This window comes from Thamnophis sirtalis, unplaced genomic scaffold (genome assembly GCF_051295495.1).
Source record: "Thamnophis sirtalis isolate CommonGarterSnake01/CBP01778 unplaced genomic scaffold, rThaSir2_p1.2 scaffold_10, whole genome shotgun sequence".
Taxonomy (NCBI): Eukaryota; Metazoa; Chordata; class Lepidosauria; order Squamata; family Natricidae; genus Thamnophis; species Thamnophis sirtalis.
In genome coordinates this window covers 3228851-3256776 of record NW_028261390.1, presented here as the reverse complement: position 1 = coordinate 3256776, position 27926 = coordinate 3228851, and the positions used below count along the sequence as shown (strand labels likewise).

At 45.1% G+C, this 27926-nt stretch overlaps 1 protein-coding gene across 2 annotated transcripts in view; it reads left to right on the top strand.

The window, feature by feature from the left end:
* Window positions 1-27926, top strand: part of PTPRA (protein tyrosine phosphatase receptor type A) — a 106781-nt gene that overhangs the window by 28037 nt on the left and 50818 nt on the right. For both annotated transcript variants that reach the window (XM_087723933.1, XM_087723932.1), the window contains exon 2: window positions 13650-13721. The gene's annotated coding sequence lies outside the window, so the exon portion shown is untranslated. The remainder of the gene's footprint in view (window positions 1-13649; window positions 13722-27926) is intronic.

Genomic DNA, 27926 nt, shown 5'->3' with positions numbered 1-27926 from the left:
GTCCTCCACATCTTCCAGAGCCGACTCATAGGGGCCCTCGCTATTGGAGTCTGTTTGCAGCTCCAACGGCTCCTGCTGGGCCACAACACAAACCTATGGCAAGTGTGCTGGAAGTGGCATGCAGAGCCATCTCTCCGGGACACGCGAGCCGTGGCCGGTTGCTCTTCCAGGTTCCGGTGCACCGGCCAGCTGGTCTTCATGCACGTGGGAGCGCTGGAAACTGGAAGAGAAGCCACCCGGTGCGCATGTGTGTGCCAGGAAGATGAGATCCAGTTTCCAGCACATGCATGTGCTCTGGCCGGGTGGTATTCATGCACGCATTCGTGCCATAAACTAGAAGACCAGTTGGCCGGTGCGCGTGTGCACTTCAGAAACTGGAAAACCACCTTCCCCTGTGCGCATGCTGGGATTTGCACGCACATGCGCATCTGAAACCGGAAGGCCAGGTGGGCGGTGCGTATGCGCACGCCGGAAACTGGAAGATCATCTTCCCAGAGCATGCATGCACACCGGGCGGCTGCTCTTTTGGTTTCGGGTGCGCGCAGGCCTCCGTTTTGTTGCCGAAAAGGTTCACCAACACTGTACTAGTCTGTAGAAACGGATAGACCAACGCTAAAAATAAAAGACAAAAGAGAGACAGACTATTATGACACATGGAACAGATTCTATGGATGGTTGGAAGCGCGGGGTGGATAATTTCTAGTCTTTTCCAGTTTGGGACCCTGGAGAATAAACAAGAGAATATTGTTGAAAAGTGGTTTTGGAATAGAATGACAGAGTTGGAAAGGGACCTTGGAGGTCTTCTAGTCCAACCCCTGCTCAGGCAGGAAACCCTATGCCGATAGATAGGTAGGTAGGTAGGTAGATGATAGATAGATAGATAGATAGATAGATAGATAGATAGATAGATAGATAGATAGATAGATAGATAGATAGATAGGATGATAGATAGATAGATAGATAGATAGATAGATAGATAGATAGATAGATAGATAGATAAGATGATAGATACATAGATAGACAGATAGATGAGATGATAGATAGATAGATAGATAGATAGATAAGATGATAGATAGATAGATAGATAGATAGATAGATAGATAGATAGATAGATTATAGATAGATAGGATGATAGATAGATAAATAGATAGATAGATAGATAGATAGATAGATAGATAGATAGATAGATAGATTATAGATAGATAGGATGATAGATAGATAAATAGATAGATAGATAGATAGATAGATAGATAGATAGATAGATAGATAGATAGATAGATAGGTTAGGTTGACTTCATTGTATTTAGACGATGATATTGTGTGGAATTATTCTGGGAGTTGAAATCCAGAAGCTGTTTTTTCCCCTCTTTTGAGATAACTCTGCCTTTTCTCTCTCTCTTTTTTTTTTCTTTTTCTTTTGGCCTGTTTATCTTGTCTTTGATCACTTCTATTTTTAACATTTATGGTTTTGTCCTCATTTCCCAGTGGCTGAATAAAAGCGTCCGAAGGATTTTTCCGAGTCTTCCATTCCATAAAATAACAGAAAGGAGGCTCTGGATCTATTTGGAAATCGCTAGATGTTTGGGAAACGGCACCAAGCTGTAAAAAAAAAAAGAACAGATTGGAAGGCAGAATGCGCTGCTGAATGAAATCCTGAACTAATTTGGGGGGTGAGAGGACCGGGGGGGGGGAATGAAGAGGAAGATGAAAGGAAGAGAACGGATGGGAGCAAATTGTTTCCTTTTTCTTTTCAGATATTTATACATTTGCTTAAAACTTGATTCGTCTTTGGAAGTTGCTTTCTGAAAAGAAACAGCTGAATTCGAGGGAGGGGAAGGGAAGGGAAGGGAGGAAGGAAGGAAGGAAGGAAGGAAGGAAGGAAGGAAGGAAGGAAGGAAAACACATAGCTAAATAGGGAGGGAGATGGGGGAGAAAGGAAAAGAGACAGAAAGAGAAAGAAAAGGAAGGAAGGAAAGAAGGAAAAGAGAAAGGCAGAAAATGGAAAGAGAAACAGGAAAGAAAGGAAAAGAGGAGGAAGGGAGAAAGAAAAAACACAGCTGAATAAGAAGCGAGATAGGGAAGAAAGGAAAACAGGCAGAAAGAGAAAGGAAAGGAAGGAAAAGAAAAAGACAGAAAATAGTCAGAAAGAGAAATAGGAAAGAAAGGAAAAGAGGAGGAAGGGAGGAAGAAAAAACACAGCTGAATAAGAAGCGAGATAGGGAAGAAAGGAAAACAGGCAGAAAGAGAAAGGAAAGGAAGGAAAAGAAAAAGACAGAAAATAGTCAGAAAGAGAAATAGGAAAGAAAGGAAAAGAGGAAGAAGGGAGGGAGGGGGGAAAGGAAGGAAGGAAGCAAGGAACATACACTTATAACTGAATAATGTGCTTTTGATAAACCTGGAACCTTAGAAAGGGCTTTTTTGAACAATATTCTCTTGTTTAGTTGACCGTGTGTTCCAAATTCTCCAGGGTCCCAAGCTGGGAAAGCCTAGAAATCATCTAAAAATATACCTACAATGCAGATCTTAACTTGGTTTACTTAACCTCGTTTTCCTCAAAGTGACCTAACACTTTGTCCCTTTTTTCTGAGGGCGGAAAAGAGAAATGATTATAAAGGAGGATATCGACTTGAGTGCGCTGTACAGGCAGTCCTTGACGTACAACAGTTCATTTAGTGACGTCTCAAAGTTACAACATTGCTGGAAAAAGTGACTTATGACCATTTTCCACATTTAGAACTGTTGCAGCGTCCCATAGTCACATGATCAAAATTCAGATGCTTGGCAACTGGCATGTACTTAAGACGGTTGCAATGTCCCGGAGGTCACATAAATCCTCCTTTTGCGACCTCCTGACAAACCAAGTCAAGGGAGGAAGCCAGATTCACTTAACAACCGTGTTAGTACCTTAACACCTGCGGTGATTCACTTAGCAACCGTGGCAAGGAAGGTCGTAAAGGGGTGCAAAATTCACTCAACAACCGTCTCGCTTAGCAGTGGGAAGTTTGGACCGTATTAGATTCACTGCCAGTTCTCTGAAAAATTGTACCATTGTGTCAGCACTCTTCCGTTTAAATTAGGGGTGTCCAACCTTGGAAACTTGAATGCGTGTGGACTTCAACTCCCAGAATTCCCCAGCCAGCATGACTCAATATTTCTCAGACCTTGGCCACTTGAAGACATGGGGACTTCAACTCCCAGAATTCCCTAGTCAGCATGACCCAGTGTTTCTCAGTGCCACTTGACGACATGGGGACTTCAATTCCCAGAATTCCCCAGCCATCATAACTCAGTGTTTCTCAACCTTTGCCACTTGAAGACATGGGGACTTCAACTCCCAGAATTCCCTAGTCAGCATGACCCAGTGTTTCTCAGTGCCACTTGACGACATGGGGACTTCAATTCCCAGAATTCCCCGGCCATCATAACTCAGTGTTTCTCAATCTTTGCCACTTGAAGACATGGGGACTTCAACTCCCAGAATTCCCCAGCCATCATAACCCAGTGTTTCTCAGTGCCACTTGAAGACATGGGGACTTCAATTCCCAGAATTCCCCAGCCATCATAACTCAGTGTTTCTCAACCTTTGCCACTTGAAGACATGGGGACTTCAACTCCCAGAATTCCCTAGTCAGCATGACCCAGTGTTTCTCAGTGCCACTTGAAGACATGGGGACTTCGACTCCCAGAATTCCCTAGTCAGCATGACCCAGTGTTTCTCAGTGCCACTTGAAGACATGGGGACTTCGACTCCCAGAATTCCCTAGTCAGCATGACCCAGTGTTTCTCAGTGCCACTTGAAGACATGGGGACTTCAATTCCCAGAATTCCCCGGCCATCATAACTCAGTGTTTCTTAACCTTTGCCACTTGAACACATGGGGACTTCGACTCCCAGAATTCCCCAGCCATCATAACTCAGTGTTTCTCAGTGCCACTTGAAGACATGGGGACTTCAACTCCCAGAATTCCCTAGTCAGCATGACCCAGTGTTTCTCAGTGCCACTTGAAGACATGGGGACTTCAACTCCCAGAATTCCCCAGCCATCATAACTCAGTGCTTCTCAACCTTTGCCACTTGAAGACATGGGGACTTCAACTCCCAGAATTCCCCAGCCATCATAACTCAGTGTTTCTCAACCTTTGCCACTTGAACACATGGGGACGTCAACTCCCAGAATTCCCCAGCCAGCCATGCTGGCTGGGGAATTCTGGGAGTTGAAGTCCACAAGTCTTCAAAGTTCCCAAGTTGGGACACATATATTTTCACACCTCTCCTTCCCACCCCTTCCTTTGGTGTGTTCAGAATTGTGTCATTCAGACAAGGGCTATGCCTAACCGCAAAGCGCATTGCGTAAATTTCAGCCATGGCTTCTCACAACTCAACAGACTGGGGAGGCAGATGGGGAGTGGGAACAAGAGAAAAAAATGGCTGGCTTGATGTCCCATGTGTGTCTTCCTGGGTGATGCATTTCATCGCAAGTCGGCAAGCTTTCCTTCCCCCGCAAATAATGCCTTTCAGTTACTGGCTTGTGGTAAACTGTACATGAGTGTGTGTGTGTGTGTGTGTGTGTGTAGTGTGTTTCCTTGCTATCTGCTTTTCCCACCCACCCCCAACTTGTGTTTCCAAGCCAATGTGCGCTGTTGTGTCACTGTGGGGCTGTGATGCATGAATGGGCAAGAGAAACCGCATGATTTTTTCCTGGCCATTGGACTGCGTTGTGACACTGCAGTTGTAGCACACGAAAACACACACCCAGTCCAACCCCCCCCCAAAAACCCCCTGCAGAAACCTTTCTTGTTTTTCATGGCGCTGTTTTCGGAAAGCTTTGAGGCTCCGATCCGCAGCAGTCATAGGAAGTAGGTGTAAGAAGAAGCCACTGGATATTCAGCATTCCTTTATGTATTTTATTTATATCCCTCCTTTATTATTTTCCTATCAAGGCAGTGGGCGTACTCTTCCCTCCTCCTCCTATTTTCCAACTGAGGGCTACCTGTAATATTAGATTTGCATTTCACACGCTGTGTCAATCTCACAAACGACGGCATAGCTAATAAATCCCGATTTTGTTTTAAAAAGAAAACTTGGTTTTTATGAGATGTGAATAGGACTTTAGTGAGTCCCGTGGGTGAAAGAAGACACCTACTTGATTAAACATCATCAGTTGTAACTTTAGATGGTTGCTGGGTAATCAGTCATAAATTGAGGGCCACACTATATATTTATCTCCAAAATACTTCTTTTTTAACGAAGGGTTGAAATGGGAGGTTCTTGCTCCTCTTTGAGCTTAACCAACAGACGTTTTATTAGGAAAACTAGGTAACATCAAGTGTTTGATGATGTTACCTAGCGTGACCCGTCAAAACCGCGGTCCACTAAAGCGCGCCCGATTAAATTGCGTACGTGACGTCAGCAGCAGCGCGACGAAAAATAAATTAAAATAAATTAAAATAAAATTAAAGCAAGCCGATTCACATAAAGGTAAGGGTTAGGTTTAGGGTTAGGTTAAGGGTTAGGGTTAGGGTTAGGGTTACGTTAAGCGTTAGGGTTAGGGTTAGGGTTAGGTTAAGGGTTAGCGTTAGGTTTAGCATTAGGTTAAGGGTTAGGTTTAGGGTTAGGTTAAGGGTTAGGTTTAGGGTTAGGTTTAGGGTTAGGTTTGGGGGGGTTAGGGTAAGGTTTTCGCTTTAATTTTAAATTTACCGTTCACAGCATGATGTTTTTGTCGCGCTGTGATGACGTCACGTATGCGCTTTCGTCGAGCGCGCTTTATTCTACCGCGGTTTTGTGGTGGAACCGTTACCTAGTTGGGTAGTGAAACATCTACAAGGAAAACACCAAGTTCATTTAACCCCACAGTTGTCGTCGTCCTCCTCCTCCTCCTCCTCCTCCTCCTCCTCCTCCTCCTCCTCCTCTCAATAACTCCCTTCTGGCACTGATAATGTGACCTAGTTGGGTCCTGAAACGTCTGCAAGAAAACCACCAAGCTCAGAGAGCACCAAGGAGGACCCCACAGTTCAACCCTGAGCTGCAAATATTATCCTTTATTGCTATATCTTAGTTCCCATAAGTCACCCCTGCAAGAAAAGATTTAAGTAGAGAGCAATCTATTAATCAAACTGTTTACTAAGGCTGTGTTACTATTACTTTTCTCATCCTTCCTATTGTTGTTGTTAGTTGCAAAGTCGTGTCCGACCCATCGCGACCCCATGGACAACGTTCCTCCAGGCCTTCCTGTCCTCTCCCATCCTCTGGAGTCCATTGAAACTCACGCCGACTGCTTTGGTGACTCCATCCAGCCACCTCCTTCTCTGTCGTCCCTTTCTTCTTCTTTTGCCCTCCGTCGTTCCCAGCATGAGGCTCTTCTCCAGGGTGTCCTTCTTCCTTCCCATTAGGTGGCCAAAGCATTTGAGTTTCCTCTTCAGGATCTGGCCTTCTAAAGAGCGGTCAGGGTTGATCTCCTCTAGGACTGACCGGTTGGATGGCCTTGCAGTCCAAGGGACTCAAGGCAGGAGTCTTCTCCAGCACCCGAGTTCAAAGGCCTCCATTCTTTGGCGCTCAGCCTTCCTTATGGTCCAACCTTCACCGCCATCCATTGCAACTGGGGAAACCATAGCATTTGACTGTACTTTTGTTGGCATGGTGATGTCTCTGCTTTTTAGGATGCTGTCTAGATTTGCCATCGCTTTCCTCCCCGGGAGCAAACGTCTCTTCATTTCTCGCCTGTAGTCCCCATCTGCGGTGATCTTGGAGCCCAGGAAAATAAAATCTGTCACTACCTCCATTTCTTCCCCATCTATTTCCCAGGAGTTGAGAGGGCCGGATGAACTTACGACTATAACCTTGTTGCTTGTATCATTACAATTTGAGCCGAGGTGGCGCAGTGGTTAAATGCAGCACTGCAGGCTACTTCAGCTGACTGCTAGATCAGCAGTTCAGCGGTTCAAATCTCACCGGCTCAGGGTTGACTCAGCCTTCCATCCTTCCGAGGTGGGTAAAATGAGGACCCGGATTGTTGTTGGGGGCGATATGCTGACTCTGTAAACCACTTAGAGAGGGCTGAAAGCCCTATGAAGCGGTATATAAGTCTACTGCTATTGCTATTGCTATTGCTATTGCTATATTGCTTTATTTAGTTTCCCCGTATGATTTTGATTGCTTATTTACTATCCTATGACCGTCACTAAGCGTTGTATCTTCTGATTCTTGATGGATGTGGTTTTTAGGCACACTGAGAGCTTATGCACCGAAGACAGATCCCTTGTGTGTCCAATCACGCTTGGCCAACGTAGAATTCTATTCTGTCCTTTTTAGAGATGCATTTGACTGAAGGAGCTGAAGCAGTGATTAATTTATGACTCTTCATTGGAGAATTTGCAGCTTCCTTCCTTGAGGCTGGCGGTGCGAACCAGCCCGGTTACTTCCCTCTGAATGTCGTTTGGTAGAAAATTGCTACCTTTCTTTTCGATTTGCCTCCTTAATTAGGGTGCTCTGGAGCCATTTCCCAGCGAAGGAAAACCCAGGGACTCTTGCTTATCCTTTCGCAGCTGATTCTTTCCCTCTCTCCCTGCTTCCTAAAGACACGCTCCCTTGCTCTCGCTTCCTTGTTCAACCAAGAAAAATGCCCATCCTTGGAGTAGCGTAGGAGAAGCAGGAAGAGTTGCCTCGATTTGGAGCCATCGCACGCAGAGCATGTGGGGTGTTCATTCAAGGAGAGAGAAAATAACTTTTAAAAGAAATCAGCGCCGAGTAGGTTTTCTCGAGGTAAACGGATGTCAGAACTGAGTGGAGAAATATTTAAAAGTTTAAATGAGTTTTGCAAGCTAATGGCGGGGAAAAATTTACCCTTGTGTCTGGCTTTCAAAGAAATCAGAATTGGGAAATAATGGATGGTAAGTTGCATTTTTTTTGCTTTTTTTTAGTTCTGTGTACTTCTTTTTCCTTTTTATTTTTGCTTTTCAAAATGTCAAGGTGGCATCCTTAAAGTTAATTGTGAGTTTGCTTCCTATTTCTGATCGTTTCTTGAAATGTAAAAGGCTGCCCAGCTATCTAGGATGAATCGTCATGATTCAACAAACATACTTCTAACGTCGATTCTCTTTGAATTGCTTTAGTTGGTGGTGGTGTTTACCGCTAGCCCTCGACTTGCGACGTACAAGTGAGCCCAGAAGTTAGGTTTTGCTAAGCGAGACAGTTTCGAAGTGAGCTTTGCCCCGTTTCACGAACTTCCCTGCCAGTTGTTAAGTGAATCACTGCCGTTGTTAAATTAGTAACACGGTTGCTAAGCGAATCTGGCTTCTCCATTGACTTTGCGCATCAGAAGGTCGCAGAAGGGGATCGTGTGATCCTGGGACACTGCAACCGTCATAAGTATGAGTTACTTGTCAAGCATCCTGAATGTAAATCACGTCACAACGCGGATGCTGCAATGGTCGTAAGTGTGAAAAATGGACATGAATCATGTTTCTCAGTGCATTGTAACTTCCAACGGTCACTAAGCGAACTGTTGTAAGTTGAGGACTACCTGTGTTATTTTTCTCTTAGTCTGATCGGCAATTGCTGTCCAGAGTTACATAGTACGAGTTAGTTAGCCACCTAAAGATACTCCTCGATTTACGACTACAATTGAGCCCATCATTTCTGTTGCTAAGCGAGACAGTTGCTAAGTGAGTTTTGCCCCATTTCACGACCTTACTTGCCACAGTTGTTAAGTGCACCACTGCAATTAGTCACACAGTTGTCAGGTAAAGCTGGCTTCCCCGTCGACTTTGCTTGTTCTGATTGGTCGCAAAAGTTGACCTTATGACCCCGGGATGCTGCAACCGTCATAAATATGAGTCAGTGGCCAAGCTTCTGAATTTGGATCCTGTAACCACAGATATGCTGCAGCGGTCCTTAAGTGTGAAAAACGGACATAAGTCATTTTTTTCAGTACCGTTGAAACTGAACGGCCTCTAAACCTTCTAACTAACGGAACACGTAAACCAGGAGTGGGATGCTGTTGGCGTTATTGCCGGTTTGGTGCGCGCGCACACACACACAAAATTGCGCATAAATAGGTCTGCGCATGCACAAAATGTTAAAAAATGAAAGCAAAATTATTTTTTTCAATGAAAATTTTTCTGCGCATGCGCAGAACCTAAAATCAAAATATTACCGCCATAGGAGAATCGGTTTGGGGGCGTGGCTGGCCTGGGTTGCTGCAGGTTCCAGCGATCCAGGCCACCAAACCACTACCGCTTCAGCCGAACCGGTCTGAACCGGTAGGAACCCACCACTGATATAAACATATGCATCGATTCGGAATTAATTAGAACGGATTACCATATTTTTCAGAGTATAAGACCCACCAAGATTTTGAAAAGGCAAATTTTTTTTAAAAAGTTTTTGAACTCTGCAACCTCCCCAAAAGTCCCGTTTTTCGCAGAAACAGGCCCGTTTTTCCCCCCAAAAGGGGAATGCATAGCCTTTAGGAGGCTTGTACTCCTGGGTGCTGCCCACCCCCCAAAAACAAGCAAAAAATGGGCCATTTTTCACAAAACTGAGCCCCTTTTTTGTCCAAAAAAAAAGGGGGCATACATAGCCTTTAGGAGGCTTATAGAGTGCTCCTGGGGGCTGGGAGGGGGCAAAATTGAGCAAAAAATGGCACGTTTTCCACTCATTTCTGCCTTCCCCAGCCCCCAGGAGGACTCTGGAAGCCTCCTAAAGACCTTGGTGAGGCGGGTGGAGTTTGGGGAGGAAAAAATGGTATATTCAGTATATAAGACCCCCCCCCCCCAGATTTTCAGCCTCTTTTTTGAGGGAAAAAGGTGCGTCTTATACTCTGAAAAATAGGGTAATTAGGATTTCACCCAATGGAAACAAAGTTGAGTATTGAGCAAGCGAGAGAACGAGCTATAAATGATGTGGAAAGGCTTGGGTTTTTTCTCCCATCGCCGTCGCAAATCCAGAGTCGAGAAGGTTTTGAAGCGATTACTTCTGGACGTTTGGAAAAGGCCAGAATGACTTTTGAAAAGATCCTCCTTTTCGATTAACCTCTACAGTTGTCACTTTAAAATTCAAAGTGTGAAGTCTCTGCAAGCAAGGCAGGAAATGTGTTGGATTTGACAGGTGGGCAAGCCCTTGGGACTTCTGAACCTCATCAACCACAGTAACAGCTAAACCCACTTTCCGCTGCCTCGGTGCATCTGTTACAAGCAACAGCTCGCCGTTTCGTGGTTTTTTGGGCAGGCCTGAGGCTTGCAAACCCTTCTGAAAACTCACTTAGCTGAGCAAAAGTGCAAATTTTTATGTCCGAAGAGAATCAAAGCATGTTTGATTAAAATGTTTGTGTGTGTGTGTGTGTGTTGCGGCCCGCCAGCGGAGCAGGCAGCAGATTCGGAGAATGAGGAGGGTTGGGGAGGAACCTGGGCCAGTCCTAGAGTCTGGGGAGGGCTCAGACGAGGGCTCTGTGTCGGAGACAGAGAGGGGGACAGAGCCATATGCCAGTTATCAGCTGCCTTCAGAGTCGGACATCAGTGAGGCAGAAGAACAGCTGGAGCCTGTTCCCAGTGTGTGCATGCGCAGAGTGGCAGGATGAAGAGAAGAGCTAAAGAACAGGGGTCGACTTGGGAGTAAGGCCACAGGTGGATGGTGAATGGCCCCTCCCAGAGGGAATAAAAGGGGAGCAACAGGGGAGTGGAGTTTGCAGGAGGCAATTAGTTCGCTTCATTGGTTCGTGATTCGGGCCGTTTCCCACTCATTTCTGCCCTCCCCAGCCCCCCAGGAGCTCTCTGAAAGCCTCTTAGCGGCTACGCACGGCCATTTTGGTGAAGGGACGGGGCTTTGGGAGGCAAAAAAGAAATTATTTTATGGCAGGCAACTTTTTAAATTGTGGATGAAATGATATACAGGGAGCAAATAATACCAGAAAAGCAAATATCCCACTTAAGGGAATGGGAGATTAAAGAGCATATAAATTGAGGTAGTAAGAAAATGAATAAATTACAGCCCAGGCGTCTCTGGATAACATAATAATTTCCTTAGATTTCCTTTGCATGACAACATCTGGGCTGAGCAGCTGTTCCCGAAGGGCTGTAACACAACCTTATTTATCTGTCTCTCTTCGAAGTTGAAGCCTTTTTTTTAAAAAAATGATGCCGCAGTGATTTTTTCTGAAAATTAAATGCCCGTAACAAATTTGAGTTCAAGCGACAGAGAAACGAGAGTGCTAAATACTTCAAGGTGCTAAATACCTGCCGTTGCTGTGAAAAAATATTAATTCCTTGCAGTTTTTGTTCGTTACCAGAAATGTCTAAACAGACTTCATCGTAGAGTCGACTGTTAAAAAAATAAGAGCTTGGGGAAATTTGGGGTGACCCTTTTGTAAGTTCAAAACAAAGTTAGTGTATAAACATTTATCTCCCTCCCTTCTCCCCCTCCCTCCCACCTTCCTTCATTTCTCCTTCCCTCTATTTCTACTTCCTTCCTTTCTCCATCCCTTCCTTCCTCCATCCCTTTCTTCCTTCCTCCCTCCCTCCCCCAATTCTCTCCTTCCTTCCTTCCTTCCTTCCTTCCTTCCTTCCTTCCTTCCTTCCTTCTTCCCTCCCACCCTCCCTCCCTCCCTCCCTCTGTCCTATCTTCATTTCTTCCTTCCCTCTATTACTCCTTCCTTCATCCTTCCTTCCTCCGTCGTTTCATTTCTTTCTCCCTCCCTCCCCCAATTCTCTCCTTCCTTCCTTTCTCCCTCCCTCCCATCTTTCTACATTTCTTCCGTCCCTCTATTTCTCCTTCCCTCCCTTCTTCCTTTCTATCTTCCGTCCCTCCCACCCTTCATTTCTTCCCTCCCTCCCTTCCTTTCCATTCTTTCCTGCCTTCCCTTCCTCCCTTTCTTCTCTCCATTCCTTCTCTCCCTCCCTCCCTCCCTCTCTTAAAGAATACAGAATAATAGGGATGGAGGGCACCTTGGAGGTCTTCTAGTCCAACCCCCTGCTCAAGCATAAGACCCTATACCATTTCAGACAAATGGTTGTCCAATCTCTTCTTAAAAACCTCCAGTGTTAGAGCAATCACAACTTCTGGAAGCAAGTAGTTCCACTGGTTAATTGTTCTAACTGTCAGGAAACTTCTCCTCGGTTCTAAGTTGCTTCTCTCCTTGATTAGTTTCCAACCATTTCTTCTTGTCCTGCCCTCAGGTGCTTTGGAGAATAGTTTGACTCCTTCTTCTTTGTGGCAGCCCCTGAGATATTGGAAGAGTGCTATCGTGTCTCCCCTGGTCCTTCTTTTCATTAAACTAGACATACCCAGTTCCTGTAACCGTTCTTCCTATGTTTTAGCCTCCATTTCCCTAATCCTCTTTGTTGCTCTTCTCTGCATTTTTTCCCCCCAAAGTCTCCACATTTTCTTTTTCATAACGGGGTGACCAAAATTGGATGTGGCATTCCATTCTAAGGTTTTGTAAAGTAGTACTAACACTTATGATTTTGACTATATCACTCCATTCACAACCAAGGATTGAAGAGGGAGTCAAATTATTCTCCAGGCCACCTGAGTGTAGAACAAGAAGCAATGGGTGGAAACTAATCAAGGAGAGAAGCAACTTAGAACTGAGGAGAAATTTCCTGACAGTTAGAACAATTAATCAAGTTGCCTCCAGAAGTTGTGAATGCCCCAACACTGGAAGCCTTTAAAAAGATGCTGGATAGCCATTTGTCTGGAACGGTATAGGGTTTCCTGCCTAGGCAGGGGGTTGGACTAGAAGACCTCCAAGGTCCCTTCCAACTCTCCTATTGTATTTGTACTTATTTATTTGTATTAACTTTTTGGGCTGCCACCGCATACCACTAGCTCATATTTAAGTGATTGACTCCAAGATCCCTCTCACAGTTAACTGCATTTGAGCCGGGTTCCGCCTAACTCCCGTGATGTCCAACCTATGCCACGCGTGCCACAGGTGGCACGCAGCGCCCTCTCTGTGGGCATGTGAGCTGTCGCCCCACTTCGGCTCCACTGTGCATATGCGTTGCGCCTCCCGCCGGCCAGGATCTCTGCCGTGTATGTGCGGGGTGGTGGGGCATGTCCAGGAGGGGTGGGGCGCATGCATGGGGGCTCCACGCGCATTGCACTGTGGGGGTTCAGGCACACATGCACATATTCCCATGTGCACGCTCGTGCTTTCGACACTCGGCCTGCAAAAGGTTAGCCACCGTAGAGTCTCCTCCTAGCGCGGCATCCTTTTTCCTCTGCCTGTCCTAACCGAAAGCCCTATCGATTGTGGAGACAACTGGGAAACCCTCCCCTTGCCATGGAGTCTTCTCCTGGCGCACTGTGCTTCTCTCCCCCCCCCCTCCCGCCCCATTGGAAACTCCTTTCAAAATTGTGACGCCGACCGGTGACGGAGCCGCAGCAGAGGGAGGAAAGAGCCACATGCGGCTCCGGAGCCGCAGCAGAGGGAGAAAAGAGCCACATGCGGCTCCGGAGCCGCAGCAGAGGGAGAAAAGAGCCACATGCGGCTCCGGAGCCGCAGTTTGCTGACCCCTGGCTTAACCTGTTCCTCATTCCTTTCGGTTTTTCCCACCTAAGTGTAGAACCTTTATTTTTCTTCTTCTCCTTTTTATGTGCTCGTTGCAGCGGAGCCGCCAAAGTCAAACCTAATTTTTTGCCTGTTTGATTTGCAGCCCTCCTGAGTTGAAGATTCGACGTCCACGGAATCCTCCTCCTCAAGTGACCGATTTTGCCTAGAATACGGGGTAAGCAGAGTCCGACGCTTACGTTAATCCGCCTTCAAACATTTCCGCAGCCTGGTTCAGAGACAAAACGGTGCAACCCGGGGATTCCCAAGCGGCTTAAAAGTGTAGTAGCTCAGTAATAAAAGATGGGAAAAGAAAGCAAGCGAATGTGAATGTTCGTTATTACGTTTTGCTTGTTTGTTTTTTAAAAGGATTTATTTAATTCTGTGTCTACACACACACACACACACACACCCATCTCGCCAAGTGATTGTGGGCAGCGAGCAGGTTTTAAGGCACATTCAACTATTATTATTACCTATCTATATCTATCTAGAGGAACGTGGTGGCTCAGTGGCTAAGACGCTGAGCTTGTCGACCAGAAAGGTTGGCAGTTCGGCTGTTCGAATCCCTAGCACCCTGTAATGGAGTGAGCTCCCATGACTTGTCCCAGTTTCTGCCAACCTACCAGTTCAAAAGCATGTAAAAATGCAAGTAGAAAAATAGGAACCACCTTTGGTGGGAAGGGAACAGCGTTCCATGCGGCTTCGGCGTTGAGTCATGCCAGCCACATGACCACGGAGATGTCTTCAGACACCGCTGGCTCTATCTGTCTGTCTGTCTGTCTGTCTGTCTGTCATCTATCATCTATCTATATCTATCTATCTATCTATCTATCATCTATCTATCTCTATCTATCTTTCTCTCCCTCCCTCCCTCCTTCCTTCTGTGTGTGTGTGTGTGTGTGTGTGTGTGTGTGTTACATATTGTGTAGTGTGTTACATATTGAAAATAAATATATAGAAATGGCTGTGTATGTGTGTGTTCCAGCATAATTCTGGAACGCCTCGAGCAATTTCAACCAAACTTGGTACACAGATGATGTACAAATACTGTGGGGGTAAGACACCCCTAAAACCCCTCGGGGTGTGTGTGTCCATGTGTGTATGTGTTTCAGCGTAACTCCGGAACGCCTGGGCCGCTCAAATGAAAAGGACTGAATTATATCTATAGTGTCAAGTCACAGTACTTTTGACAATGATAGTGTGCATTTTGGATTCAAGTCCTGTTAAGATGCAGCCTGTTGTGCCTTAAAATGGCTTCTACTGTACAGCACGGTGGAGTAGCCATGGTAACAGCTTCACGTTACTCCGCAAGGGGGCTCACTCCAATACAGGATTTGGATAAATACATACCCGGGTTAAGCCAGGTTATCAGCTAGTGAGTATAATGAACTTATTTCATTATTATTTTTTAAAAGGAATAAAAAGGATAGTGGAGGTTTTTTTTGTCTTCTTCTTCCTGCGATAACAATTCATGATTTTAAACTGTGTTCTCCTAATTCTAATGGCTGGATGGTTGCGCTTGGTTAAATGAAATGAAGTCCATTTGAATAGCAAGTCAGTCCTGAGATCAATCTGGTATTTTTCTTTAGGAAATGATCAAGGATGTAATAAAATCCATTAGCGCAGAAACATCTTTTTAAGGAAAGGAAATGAGTACGCATATACAACATTGTGTCCTTGTTTGAGCTCTCCTTCACAAGGAAGAAAGCTGCCACAGAGTTTCCGTGAGGCATAATTTTGAAATCTTGGGGGGGAAAAAAGGAGAAGAAGATTAAGAGTCTTGAGCATTTTTTCTTCCTTGTACCAAAAAATTCTCCCACTGGAGTTTTTCTGTCGGTTGAGTGTTGTGTATGAGTGTCAATTGAAACCCTAAAACAGGGTTTTTGTCAACCCCGAAGATGCGTGGACTTCAACCTTTGAGAATCTTACTCCCTTCTAGCACTGATGATGTTACCCAGTTGGGTAAAAAATGTGCGAGAAAACAGCTAAGCCCTTTCTAACACTGATGATATTCCCTAGTTGGGTCGTGAAACGTCTGCCAGAAAACAACCAAGTTCAGAGAGCACCAAGGACCCCACAGTCCTCTCCATCTCCCTCCCTCCCACCTTCCCTCTCTCCCTTCTAGCACTGATGATGTTCCCTAGTTGGGTCGTGAAACGCCTGCCAGAAAACAATCAAGTTCAGAGAGCACCACAGACCCCGGAGTTCACCAATGGATCAAATACACAGGGAAATATATTTTCATGAGATTTTCTCCTCCTCATTCTTTTTTTTTTTAAATTTATTTTTTCCGTTTTCATAACATACAATCACATGTATACTATACATAGCCAGTATCCTATAGTATTAAATAGTAATTGCAACAGTTCCTCTTGTCATCAACGCCCAGAAAGATAAAAACCCATTATTAGCTCTTCTACTCTCCATACACCTCTTTCTTCTGCCTCTCTCCTACCTCCTTTCTTCCCTCCATCATCCTTTTCTACTCTACTTCCCCTTCCTTTCTCCTTCTCCTCTCTCTACATTCCACTCCTCCTTATCCTCCTCATCTTCCCCCCCTTACCCTCTCTCCTATCCCTCTCTTCCCATCTTTCTTCTCCCTTCTATTTCCCACTCCTCCCCTCCTTGGTGTCTATTTCCGCTTCCATATCAATATACTTAACATCTCCTAGTTTTAAAGAAAAAAATAAGAGAAGACAGTATACGTGTGGAATCAATTTACGTTAAAATCTAACACCTCTCGTCAAACCTAATATATATCCCTCCCTCCCACCCTCCCCCCTAACCCCCCCAACCTTCCCTCCCCAACTTCCCAGAACCCATACAAGGTATAAATCTTTACCCAAAAGCAGTCTAAAATATATTGGAAAAAAGAATAAAAAATTGATAACATCTTTACATCGAACTTAGCTTCTCCTCATTCTTGTGCCCCCGACGGATGCAGAGAAATAGTTTTTAGAAGGAGATGGAAACTGGTCATTCTCACATTTGCATCTGGTGTGCAAACTGCCTCATTTTAACCGGGGCGCTAACAAAAACCTACCGGCTGGAAAATAATAGTTTTTTTGGGTGACACAGAGGCTTTGTCAGAGTGAATATCTGGAATTAGAGCCATGAGTATGTTTCCCCCCCCCCCAAAGGGAAATATTTATTCAAAGATTATAATCTGACAACCACAAATATAGAGGTTTTGCAGGATTGGGATACAAAAATTGCCCTATGAAAAGAGGACACTTTCTGTAATACAGGAAGTCCTCAGGCTTGCAACGGGTTGCTTAGTGGCCGATCATAGTTAACGGCACCGAAGGAAGGGACTTAACGACCGTTTTTCACACTTACGACCCTTGGAGCATTCCCCATGGTCACGGGATCGAAATTCAGACGCTTGAGAACTGACGCGTATTTATGACGGTTGTAGTGCCCCCCCGGCCTGGGGGGAGGGGGCTGTTTCACGGGATTCACTTTGCGACCTTCTGACAAGCAGAGTCCACGGGGGTGGAGCCAGATTCACTTAACGACCGTGGTACTCGCTTTAAAAATGCAGCAACTCACTTAACGACTGTGACAAGAAGGGTCACAAAATGGGGCGAAACTCACTTAACTGCCTCGCTCAGCAATGGAAATTTGGGGCTTAACAGTGGCCATAACTCGAGGAGTTTGTGTGTGTGTGTTTATGATCTCTAAAAGTAAGTCTAAGGTTGCATTTATTTTAAGAAGATAAAGATTTATAAGCGGCTCTTGGTTTGTGTATGGCTGTATGTAGGAAGGATCACAATACCCATTGTGGATTTATCCGCTAGAGATATTTAATTAATGTTACATATTGAAAATAAATATATAGAAACGGATGTGTGAGCTAAATAGATTGAAATAGATCTATACTAGTCTCCCTTTATTTATCAGCACAAATGGTGTGTGTGTGTGTGTGTGTGTTTTCCAGCATAATTGGAACGCCTCGAGCAATTTCAACCAAACTTGGTACGCAGATGACTTATTCTCTGGAAACAAATACTGTGAGGGTAAGACCCGCCTAAAACCCCTTGGGCTATGTGTACTGTTAAGATACAGCCTGTTGTGCCTTAAAATGGCTTCTACTGTACTGGTATAAAATGGCTTCTATTGTACAGAGCAGTGGAGTTGCCCTGGTAACAGCTTCACAGTCCTCCACAAGTGGGCTTCCTCTGGTAAGGGGAGAAATCCAACATTAGAAATTACATTTGGTTCGGACATTTCTCCCCTATAAATAAATATCCGGGGAAACGCCGGGTTATCAGCTAGTATTGGAGGAGGAAAAGTGCTTTGAAGTAAACTTTATTGGACCAAAACTTTGGGAGAATCTTTTGGGGATTAATGTATATCTATTAAGCGAATGATGTTGCAGTGTTAACGAAGAGAATAATTCATTGAGACAGTTCAAGTGGTTTTTTATTGGGGCCGTACAATGTTTCCTTTTCTTTTTAAATCTAATTTTTAATTCAAAGAAAAATTTAGCGGGGATTACTGCAGAAACTTAAAAGGAAAAGTAGAAAAAAGGAAAGATGAAAGAATTTTTTAAAAAAAGATATCTAAAGAACTAACTTCCAATCTCTGCTGTGGTTACAAACATAACAATTACCGTCTGCAGTTCTTAAAGTGCATTTGGGTCCTCCAATGAGTTTTTGTTTGTCTGAAAGGTCGCAAAAGTCACGTGACCCCGGGACGCAGCAACTGTCATCAGTACATGCCAGTTGCCAAGCATCTGAATTTTGATCACATGACCATGGGGATGCTGCAAGGGTCCTAAGGGTGGAAAATGGCCACAAATCCTTCCCCCCCCCCCACTGCCTCTGTAGCACTAAATGAGTGGTTGAAAGTTGAAAACTACCTGTAGTTGTGGTTCCGGAAATTAGCTTGGATGATGGCAAATCTGTGATTGGTTGGCACACCAAACGGGGGCATTTTTTAAAGAAATAATCGGGTCTCCAAACTTCTGCAGGGCCAGTAGAAAGGTTCTCCTTAACTGTGTTGCGGCCCGCCAGCAGAGCAGGCAGCAGATTCGGACAGCGAGGAGGTTGGGGAGGAAGATGGGCCAGTCCTGGAGTCTGGGGAGGGCTCTGATGAGGGCTCTGTGTCAGAGGCAGAGAGGGGGCCTGGGCCACATGCCAGTCATCAGCTGCCTTCGGAGTCAGACATCAGTGAGGCAGAAGAACAGCTGGAGCCTGTTCCCAGTGTGCGCATGCGCAGAGCTGCCAGACGAAGGGAAGAGCTAAAGAACAGGGGTCGACTTGGGAGTAAGGCCACAGGTGGACGGTGAATGGCCCCTCCCAGAGGGAATAAAAGAGGAGCGAAAGGGGAGTGGAGTTTGCAGGAGACAATCAGTTCGCTTAATTGGTTCGTGACTCTCCGAGACTCCTTGCCAAGTTTTGCAGAGATCTGCCTGGCAGCTCTCCAAGCCAGATAAGGTCTGTGACTGTAAATCCTCCCTTGAAAGACTTTGCTGGATGTGAATGAGCAGAATTCACAGTCAATTAATAAAAGGGGTTTTTGTCGGGACAAGGAGGTGGCTTCATGCTCTCAGGAAGCCTGGGTCAGAACAGACTGATCTCAAGGGTTAACCAGGATTGGCTGTGGTTAAGACTTCGATCATTGCAACCCGGGGTTTCCCAAGATTGTTGGCTAGACTGAGAAATTGTTGGGTTTTGCAATGTTTTTAAAGAAAATCTCTGGGAATACGTATTATTGGCAAAACCACTTTTGTAACTCAGCCAAGAAAACCGCACGGATGATTCACCCGCCAGGCGTCAAATTCATATCTCTCGTTGCCTTTTTTTGTGTTTTTAATTGAAAATTGTGCTTGCGATACATAGATAGATAAAGAGTTCCCTTCTGGCCAATTGAGGGACTTTGTCGAAACAGGAACTTTTTGGCTCTGTTTAATTCGGCGTGGCATGGGGGTGGAATTGATCTAGGCAATGTTTTGCAGAGTTGAATCAATCGAGGTATCTGTCAGTCAATGATATTTATTTAGATTGTTCTGTTTCTAAATTGACTGCATTCAAACAGGCAGCTCCCCCTCATGATCAGGGAGCCAGTTTGGCCTAGTGGTTAAGGGATGGGCCGAGAAACCAGGAGATGGTGAGTTCTAGTCCCACCTTAGACATGAAAGCCAGCTGGGTGGCTTTGGGCCTATCACCAGGAGATGATGAATTCTAGACATATCAAGCAAGAAGGCCAACTTGGTGGCTTTGGGACAATCACCAGGAGATGGTGAGTTCTAGTCTTATCAAGCAGGAAAACCGTTTGGGGGACTTTGGGACAATCACCAGGAGATGGTGAATTGTAGTCCCGCCAGGCATGAAAGCTGGCTGGGTGCCTTTGTACCAATCACCAGGACATGGTGAGTTCTAGTGCCATCTTGAGCAGAAAAGCTGGTTGGGGGATTTTTTGGGACAATCACCAGGAGGTGGTGAATTCTAGTTCCTTAGGCAGGGAAGCCAACTGGGTGACTTTGGGCCTATCACCAGGAGATGGTGAGTTCTAGTCTTATCAAGCAGGAAATCTGATTGGGAGCTTTGGGCCAATCACCAGGCGACAGAGAATTCTGGTGCCACCTTAGGCAAGAAAGCCAGCTGGGTGACTTTGAGCCAATACCAGGAGACAGTGAATTCTAGTCCCGCCTTAGGCATGAAAGGCAACTGGGTGACTTTGGGCCAATCACCAGGAGACAGTGAGTTCTAGCCCCGTCAGACAGCTTTCATGCCAATTTTACGATATTCATGTCCATTTCTACAATTATTGCGACCAGCAAAAATTGCTCACGTTTGTCTTTTCTTTAGGATGTTGATCATCGCTGCAACCAATTCAACTGGCATCTGTACAGGGAATGTTACACATTCTCTCTCTTGATCTGCTAAGTTAAGAACCTAAAATGCTGGAGTTACAGCGAGCAGTAGTCGGTCTTAATTCACGCCCAAGGTATTATAAAAGTGGGACTCCAAGCAATAACATTTAACAATTATCAAATGTTCAAAAGAATAGGCTGATTACGCCAAAACGGACAATTGTGTCTAACAAGCTTTTTGAAATAGAACGACATTTTAATGCTTCTGAGCTATGTTTATGTAGTTATGGGGTAGCAAATAAAAATCAGAAACCGAATATATTTATACAATAATAATACAATGCAATACAATAGCAGAGTTGGAAGGGACCTTGGAGGTCTTCTAGTCCAACCCCCTGTCTAGGCAGGATACCCTATACCAGTGGTTCCCAAACTTGGCAACTTTAAGACTTGTGGATTTCAACTTCCAGAATTCTCCAGCCAGCAGAGCTGGCTGGAGAATTCTGGGAGTTGAAATCCACAAGTCTTAAAGTTGCCAAGTTTGGGAACCACTGCCCTATACCATTTCAGACAAATGTCTACCCAACATCTTCTTAAAGACTTCCAGTGTTGGGGCATTCACAACTTCTGGAGGCAATTTCTGTTCCACTGATTAATTGTTCTCACTGTCAGGAAATTTCTCCTCAGTTCTAAGTTGCTTCTCTCCTTGATATGGTTAATAAAAGAGTTTTGAAAAACACGTAGCATATGTTCCTAAAAAGAACCCAGTTCACATTGATGTTTTCCATTTGAACAAGAGGTATGAATTTGAGTGGATTCGTCGTGTGTTTGAGTATCATCTTAACAGAGAAATGGTTCATTCATTCATTCATGTTCTGATCTAGGCTTCCCCAGCAGCCCGAAGCCGAGTCCTCGTCCCGATAAACCCCTTTTATTTAATTGACAGTGAATTCATCTCCAGCAAAGTCTTTCCTCTCCCACAGTCTTTCAAGATAGCTCACAATTACCGACCTTTATCAGGCTTGGAGATATCAGGCCGATATCTTTCAGACGCCGCAATGCTTGGCAAGAATGCAGGAATGAAGTTATGGTCTCCTGCAAACTCCACTCCCCTTTCGCTCCTCTTTTATTCCCTCTGGGAGGGGCCATTCACCATCCACCTATGGCCTCACTCCCATCGACCCTTGTTCCTTAGCTGTTATGAACCCAACATAATCTGGGATTTTGGATGTCAATACCCATAGGTCTTAAAACTCTATGGGAGTTTCTCTATGGTTTTCTTGATCATGAGATCATGGTTGTCCTAAAAGTGTTTTTTCTAAAAGGCAAGTAGACTTTCTTGTTTTGTTGTTGTTGTTGTTGTTGTTGTTCTTTTATTCTTTCATTTTCAGTTCTTTAAGCGCAAGAGGGGGGGGAGAAACAGAAAAAAGTCAAATTGCCTTTTTGGGGGAAAAGCAGGGGTGAAATTCAGCAGGTTCTGGAGAACCAGTAACGAAAATCTTGAGTAGTTCGGAGAACCAGCAAATACCATCTCTGGCTGGCCCCAGAGTGGGGTGGAAGTGGGGGTTTTGCAGTATCCTTCCCCTGGAGTGGGGTGGGAATGGGGATTTTGCAGTATCCTTCCCCTGGAGTGGAGTGGAAATGGGGATTTTGCAGTATCCTTCCCCTGGAGTAGGGAGGGAATGGGGATTTTGCAGTATCCTTCCCCTGGAGTGGAGTGGAAATGGGGATTTTGCAGTATCCTTCCCCTGGAGTGGAGTGGAAATGTAGATTTTGCAGTATCCTTCCCTTGAAGTGGGCAGGGAATGGGGATTTTGCAGTATCCTTCCCCTGGAGTGGAGTGGAAATGGGGATTTTGCAGTATCCTTCCTTTGAAGTGGGCAGGGAATGGGGATTTTGCAGTATCCTTCCCCTGGAGTGGAGTGGAAATGGGGATTTTGCAGTATCCTTCCTTTGAAGTGGGCAGGGAATGGGGATTTTGCAGTATCCTTCCCCTGGAGTGGAATGGAAATGGGGATTTTGCAGTATCCTTCCCCTGGAGTGGAGTAGAAATGTAGATTTTGCAGTATCCTTCCCTTGAAGTGGGCAAGGAATGGGGATTTTGCAGTATCCTTCCTTTGAAGTGGGCAGGGAATGGGGATTTTGCAGTATCCTTCCCCTGCCACGCCCACCCAGCCACACCCACAGAACCGGTAATAAAATTTTTTGGGAAAAAGCACCTTTGGTTCTGTAGGAGTTTATTTCCCATAAGAATTCCGAGTTTTATCATTCAAATGTAATCTTGCAGGCCCTTATTTGAAAGACGCTCCCTGCTTGGTACATGGATTTTCTCACTAGAGACCATTCTTTATGTATCCCTTTAAATGTCTCCGCAAAAGGGCACTTACCACCACCTCCAAATTAAAGCTGTCACACTGTTGAACAGCTTGTAAGTGTTGGAGAACTTTCCGTATATTTAACCAAAATCTGCTTTGGGAGTATTTTTTTTAAATGTTAAATAATTGATATTTATCAGTGCTCCGCAATCTGTTTCCTTGCAAAGTCAAACTCTTGGTTCTAGTCTTCCAAAAAATGGAGATCAAGTCACCTCCCTCCTCTTGCTCTGCTCTTCAGATACCAGGTTGACCCTCTTTATTTTTCATTTCCCATGCGCCTTTGTGGGGTGCTGCAAGACGCAACACTTTCTCTCCTTTCTTTAACATAGGGGTATCCAATTTTGGCAACTTTTTAAGTCTTGTGGACTTCAACTCCCAGAATTCCCTTGCCAGCATGACATTCCAGTCACCCAACCAGCTTTCATGCCTAAGGTGGGACTAGAACTCACCATCTCCTGGTGATTGACTCAAAGTCACCCATCCTTCTTTCATGCCTAAGATGGGACTAGAACTCACCATCTCCTGGTGATTGGCTCAAAGTCACTCAGCCGGCTTTCACGCCTAAGATGGGACTAGAATTCACCATCTCCTGGTGATTGGCTCAAAGTCACCCAGCTGAATTTCACAGCTAAGCCGGGACTAGAACTCACTGCCTCCTGGTGATTGGTTTAGTCACCCAGCTGAATTTCACAGCTAAGGCGGGACTAGAACTCACTGCCTCCTGGTGATGGGCTCAAAGTCACCCAACCGGCTTTCACGGCTAAGACATGACTTGAACTCATGATCTCCAGCTTTCTAGCCTGGTCCCTTAACCACTGGACCAAACTAACTCTCTAATTAGCATACACACAGATTTGCAAGTAAGGGACGTGGCGGCTCAGTGGCTAAGACGCTGAGCTTGATCAGAAAGGTTGGTAGTTCGGCAGTTCGAATCCCTAAGCGCCGCGTAACGGAGTGAGCTCCCGTTCCTTGTCCCAGATTCTGCCAACCTAGCAGTTCGAAAGCAGGTTAAAAAATGCAAGTAGAAAAATAGGGAAACCTTTGGTGGGAAGGGAATAGCGTTCCGTGTGCCTTCGGCGTTTAGTAATGGCGGCCACGTGACCACGGAGACGTCTTCGGACAGCGCTGGCTCTTCGGCTTTGAAAGGGAGATGAGCACCGCCCCCTAGAGTCGGGAACGACAAGCACATATGTGCGAGGGGAACCTTTACCAATTTGCAAATAGATCCAGTAACTCCGAAAGCTTAGAGCCTCTTGGTGGGAATCTCCCTTAATGACTTGGCAAACTCAAATATCTTGAGGTGGACGCTGCATCCCCCCCATTTAAATTCCATCTGAAGCGTAATTTTGGATTAAAACCAGTGTTTCTTTTGGGTTGATTCTGGCATGCAGTCATTGGCATGCAAACCTTCCTTGGTTTTCCCAAGTATTTAAACTCTTGAGATTTCCTACAACAGAGAGAGTGTTTGGGCCTGTTAAAAAACCACCTTCCAATTTAGATGACACGTTTGATAATTTACAAAGCAACTTCTTTTGGGGCATTCGGTGCCAAATCTTAAAAAGGGGAAATTAAGTTTGTGTGGAAATTGAGAGGGTCTCCCCCCCACCCCTTTTTAATCTTTTGGGATCTAATTAACTTCTCGTGGAATTGCAGGGATCTGCAGAAGCGGCTTTTCACAAAAAACCCTGCAGTAGGAAGCCCTTTCAATCTTAACTATTGTTGGAATATTATTTTCTACATCGGGCCGGCTGGGGAATTCTGGGAGTTGAAAGCCACACATCTTCAATCTGCCAAGGGTTGAGAATCTCGGCTTTATATTATCATAAATAAATATTTGGCTAATTCAAATGCTTACTGCATTTGACGGCTGTTGTGAAACACCTGTGAAATAATATCCCTGGATTGCTTTTGATGCAGAAGTCTAATATGTAATGTAAAATACAGAGAGCCTGAGCCTCGAGCCAAGCTTCAAAAGAAACCCAGTTATTTATTAGGAGCAACATGTCAGCAGGTACCTAAGTGAAGCCAGCTCTGACCCCATGTAATTTACGGCCGAACTATGACCCTGTTTCCCCCACACTTCCCAGGGTGTGTCATAAATCACATTCTCCAACTGCAGCACTTTTGCAGGCTGTAGAGATTATGCCCTCCAGCTGTTGCAGGAATCCTGGGATACAGCCTTGAGAAAAAGATGCATGAAATGTGCTTCTGATTCATGCTGCCATGCTGCTCCTGTCAGTTCCCCCCCCACCCTCCTGCCTATGGCAACTCAAGAGCAGGCCAGGGATGTTTTGCGAGTAGACATTAACTCTAGTGGAGAAGGCAGCAGTTAGAAAGCCAGAGATTGTGAGTTTCTTATGCCTTAGCCATGAAAGCTGGCTGGGTGACTTTGGGCCAATCACCAGGAGATGGTGAGTTCTAGTCCCCGCCTTAGGCATGAAAGTTGGCTTGGTGACTTTGAGCCAATCACCAGGAGATGGTGAGTTATAGTTCCACCTTAGGCGTGTAAACCAACTGGGTGACTTTGGCTCAATCACCAGGAGACATGAGTTCTAGTCCCGCCTTAGGCATGAAAGCTGGCTGGGTGACTTTGAGCCAATCACCAGGAGATGGTGAGTTCTAGTTCCACCTTAGGTGTGAAAGCCAGCTGGGTGACTTTGGCTCAATCACCAGGAGACAGTGAGTTCTAGCCCTGCCAGACAGCTTTCATGCCTAAGACGGGGCTAGAACTCACTGTCTCCTGGTGATTGGCCCTAAGTTGCCCACACGTCTGTGCTTAAAGTAGGGCTACAACTCACCATCTCCTGGTGATTGGCCCAAAGTCACCCAGCCGACTTTCATGCCTTAAGGCGGGAGTAGAACTCACCGTCTCCTGGTGATTGGCTCTGGATTGCCTTCATCCAGATTGACTCGGGATGCCTTCAGGCCAATCATTAGGAGATGGTGAATTCTAGTCCCGCCTTAGGCCTGAAAGCCAGGTTGGGTGACTTTTGGCTAACCACCGGGAGCCTGGGAGTTCTAGTCCCACTTTAGGCAGAAACGCCAGCTGGGTGACGTCGTGATATTCTCTCTCAGCCCAACTCAACCCACCTCACCGCACAGGGTTGTCGTTACGGGGAAAAGAGGAAGGTTATTAGGGATATTCTTCGCCTTGCTCTATGTATACAAATAATACAGGTGGGTTAAAAGAAATCTAATGGAATTTTTTTAATGTGTTTTTCTGCCACAATTGCAAACTTGCAGCACATTTTAGAATAAACTTAGCTATGTTCCCGACATCCGTAGACTCCCACACTCTCTGATCCATGCACAGTGTTCAGCACAACAGATTTCTCAAAAATTCAGAGGTTTTGTATTTGTTTCTGCAGTGGAGGAAATCTGCGCTATGCAGAGAGCTTATTCCAATTTATGTTGCCGAAGGTATTGTGTCTTGTTGCCGACTGAAACCCAATTCCTTCGAAGTTCAAAGAACGTAATTTTCTTCTGCATCTCGCTTCTCTGTATTTTTCCCCCTCCGAAGTAACTCTTGTTATTTATTCACTGCGCATTCACTCCAAAAATTATTTGAGGGGAAAAAAATGCTGGACAGAGATTTTTTTAAAAAACAAAGTGCATAGAAGCTAAAAAACGCTTTGCACATCCAAGTACAGATAGTCCTTGACTTACAGCCATTCATTTAACGACCGTTACTGAAAAAAGTGTGTTATGACCATTTTTCACACTTAACGACCGTTGGAGGTTGCCCACAGCCACGTCATCAAAATATCAGACACCAGGCAACTATTTCGTATTTCCTCGGGTCATGTGATCATTTTTTTGGGGGGGGGCAGCCTTTCAACCAACAAAACCAGTTTCACTTAATAACCATGTGACTAACTTAACAACTGCAGGGGTTCGCTTAGCAATGGTGGCAAGAACGGTCGTAAAATGGAAGAAAAGTCAATTAACACCTGTCTTGCTTAGCAACAGAAAAAATTGGGTTCAATTGCCGTCGTAAGTCAAGGACTGCCTGTACCATAAGTCACAATGACACTGTAGATCAAGAACCCTGTTGATAGAATGACGGCTTACAAAACAACGATTGTGTTGTGGCCCGCCAGCAGAGCCAGCCGCAGAGACGGACAGTGAGGAGGGTTGGGGAGGAGCATGGGCCAGTCCTGGAGGCTGGGGAAGACTCGGACGAGGAGTCTGCGTCGGAGGCAGAGAGGGGGGCCGAGGCCGTCTGGCAGTGATCAGGTGCCTTCAGAGTCAGACATCGGTGAGGCAGAAGAACAGGTGGAGCCTCTTCCCAATGAGTGCATGCACAGAGTTGCCAGACGAAGGGAAGAGCTAAAGAACAGGGGTCCACTTGGGAGTAAGATCACAGGTGGACGGTGAATGGCCCCTCCCAGAGGACATAAAAGAGGAGCGAAAGGGGAGGGGGCTTTTGCAGGAAACAATCCCTTCGTTCGTTTGTTAGATTCGTTTCAGGAGTGTGAAGATCTGTCCCTGAATCTCAGAGACTCTGTGCCCAGCCTTTCCTTGCACAGCACCTCATTTGGAAGATATTTACATGGCAGCCTTCCAAGATAGATAAGGTCTGTGGTCATAAATATTCCTTGGAAAGACTGTTTGCCAAACCTTGGCTGAATGTGAAGGAGAGGAATTCATCTTTGTTTAATAAAAGGGGTTTTGTTGGGACCAAGACTATGCCTCGGGCTTTTTGGGGGAAGCCTAGCTCAGAACAGATAGATTGAAAATTAATTCATTTTTAGGCACGAAAACAAACTTCAGGAGAGATCCAGATAGATAGACTGAGCTTGGAAGTGTTAAATTTCTCACATTCATTTTATTCACCTCTTTTAATAGATTCCTTGGACTCTTACATGAATCTTTCATGCTCCCCCTCAAACGGGGAGTTACGATTCCTCATTTTAGATGTTATAAATTTGGAAGAAATATAGCTTCCTTTACTTGCAGTCATTTTTAATATCTCGTGAGGGGTTGTTTTTTTTTCTCTCTCTCTCCATATTTTATTTATTGTTCTTTAACCCACCTAATAAATTGAAGTTAACCCGCCTGAACTGAGCCACGACAAAAGCAGAAAGATTTTTATGAGGTTTATTTATTCAGTGCCTTGCCCTTCAATTAAATTCATAGGTATGCGGTTTAATTTAAAGGTATAAAAAAAAAAAAGACAGGAACA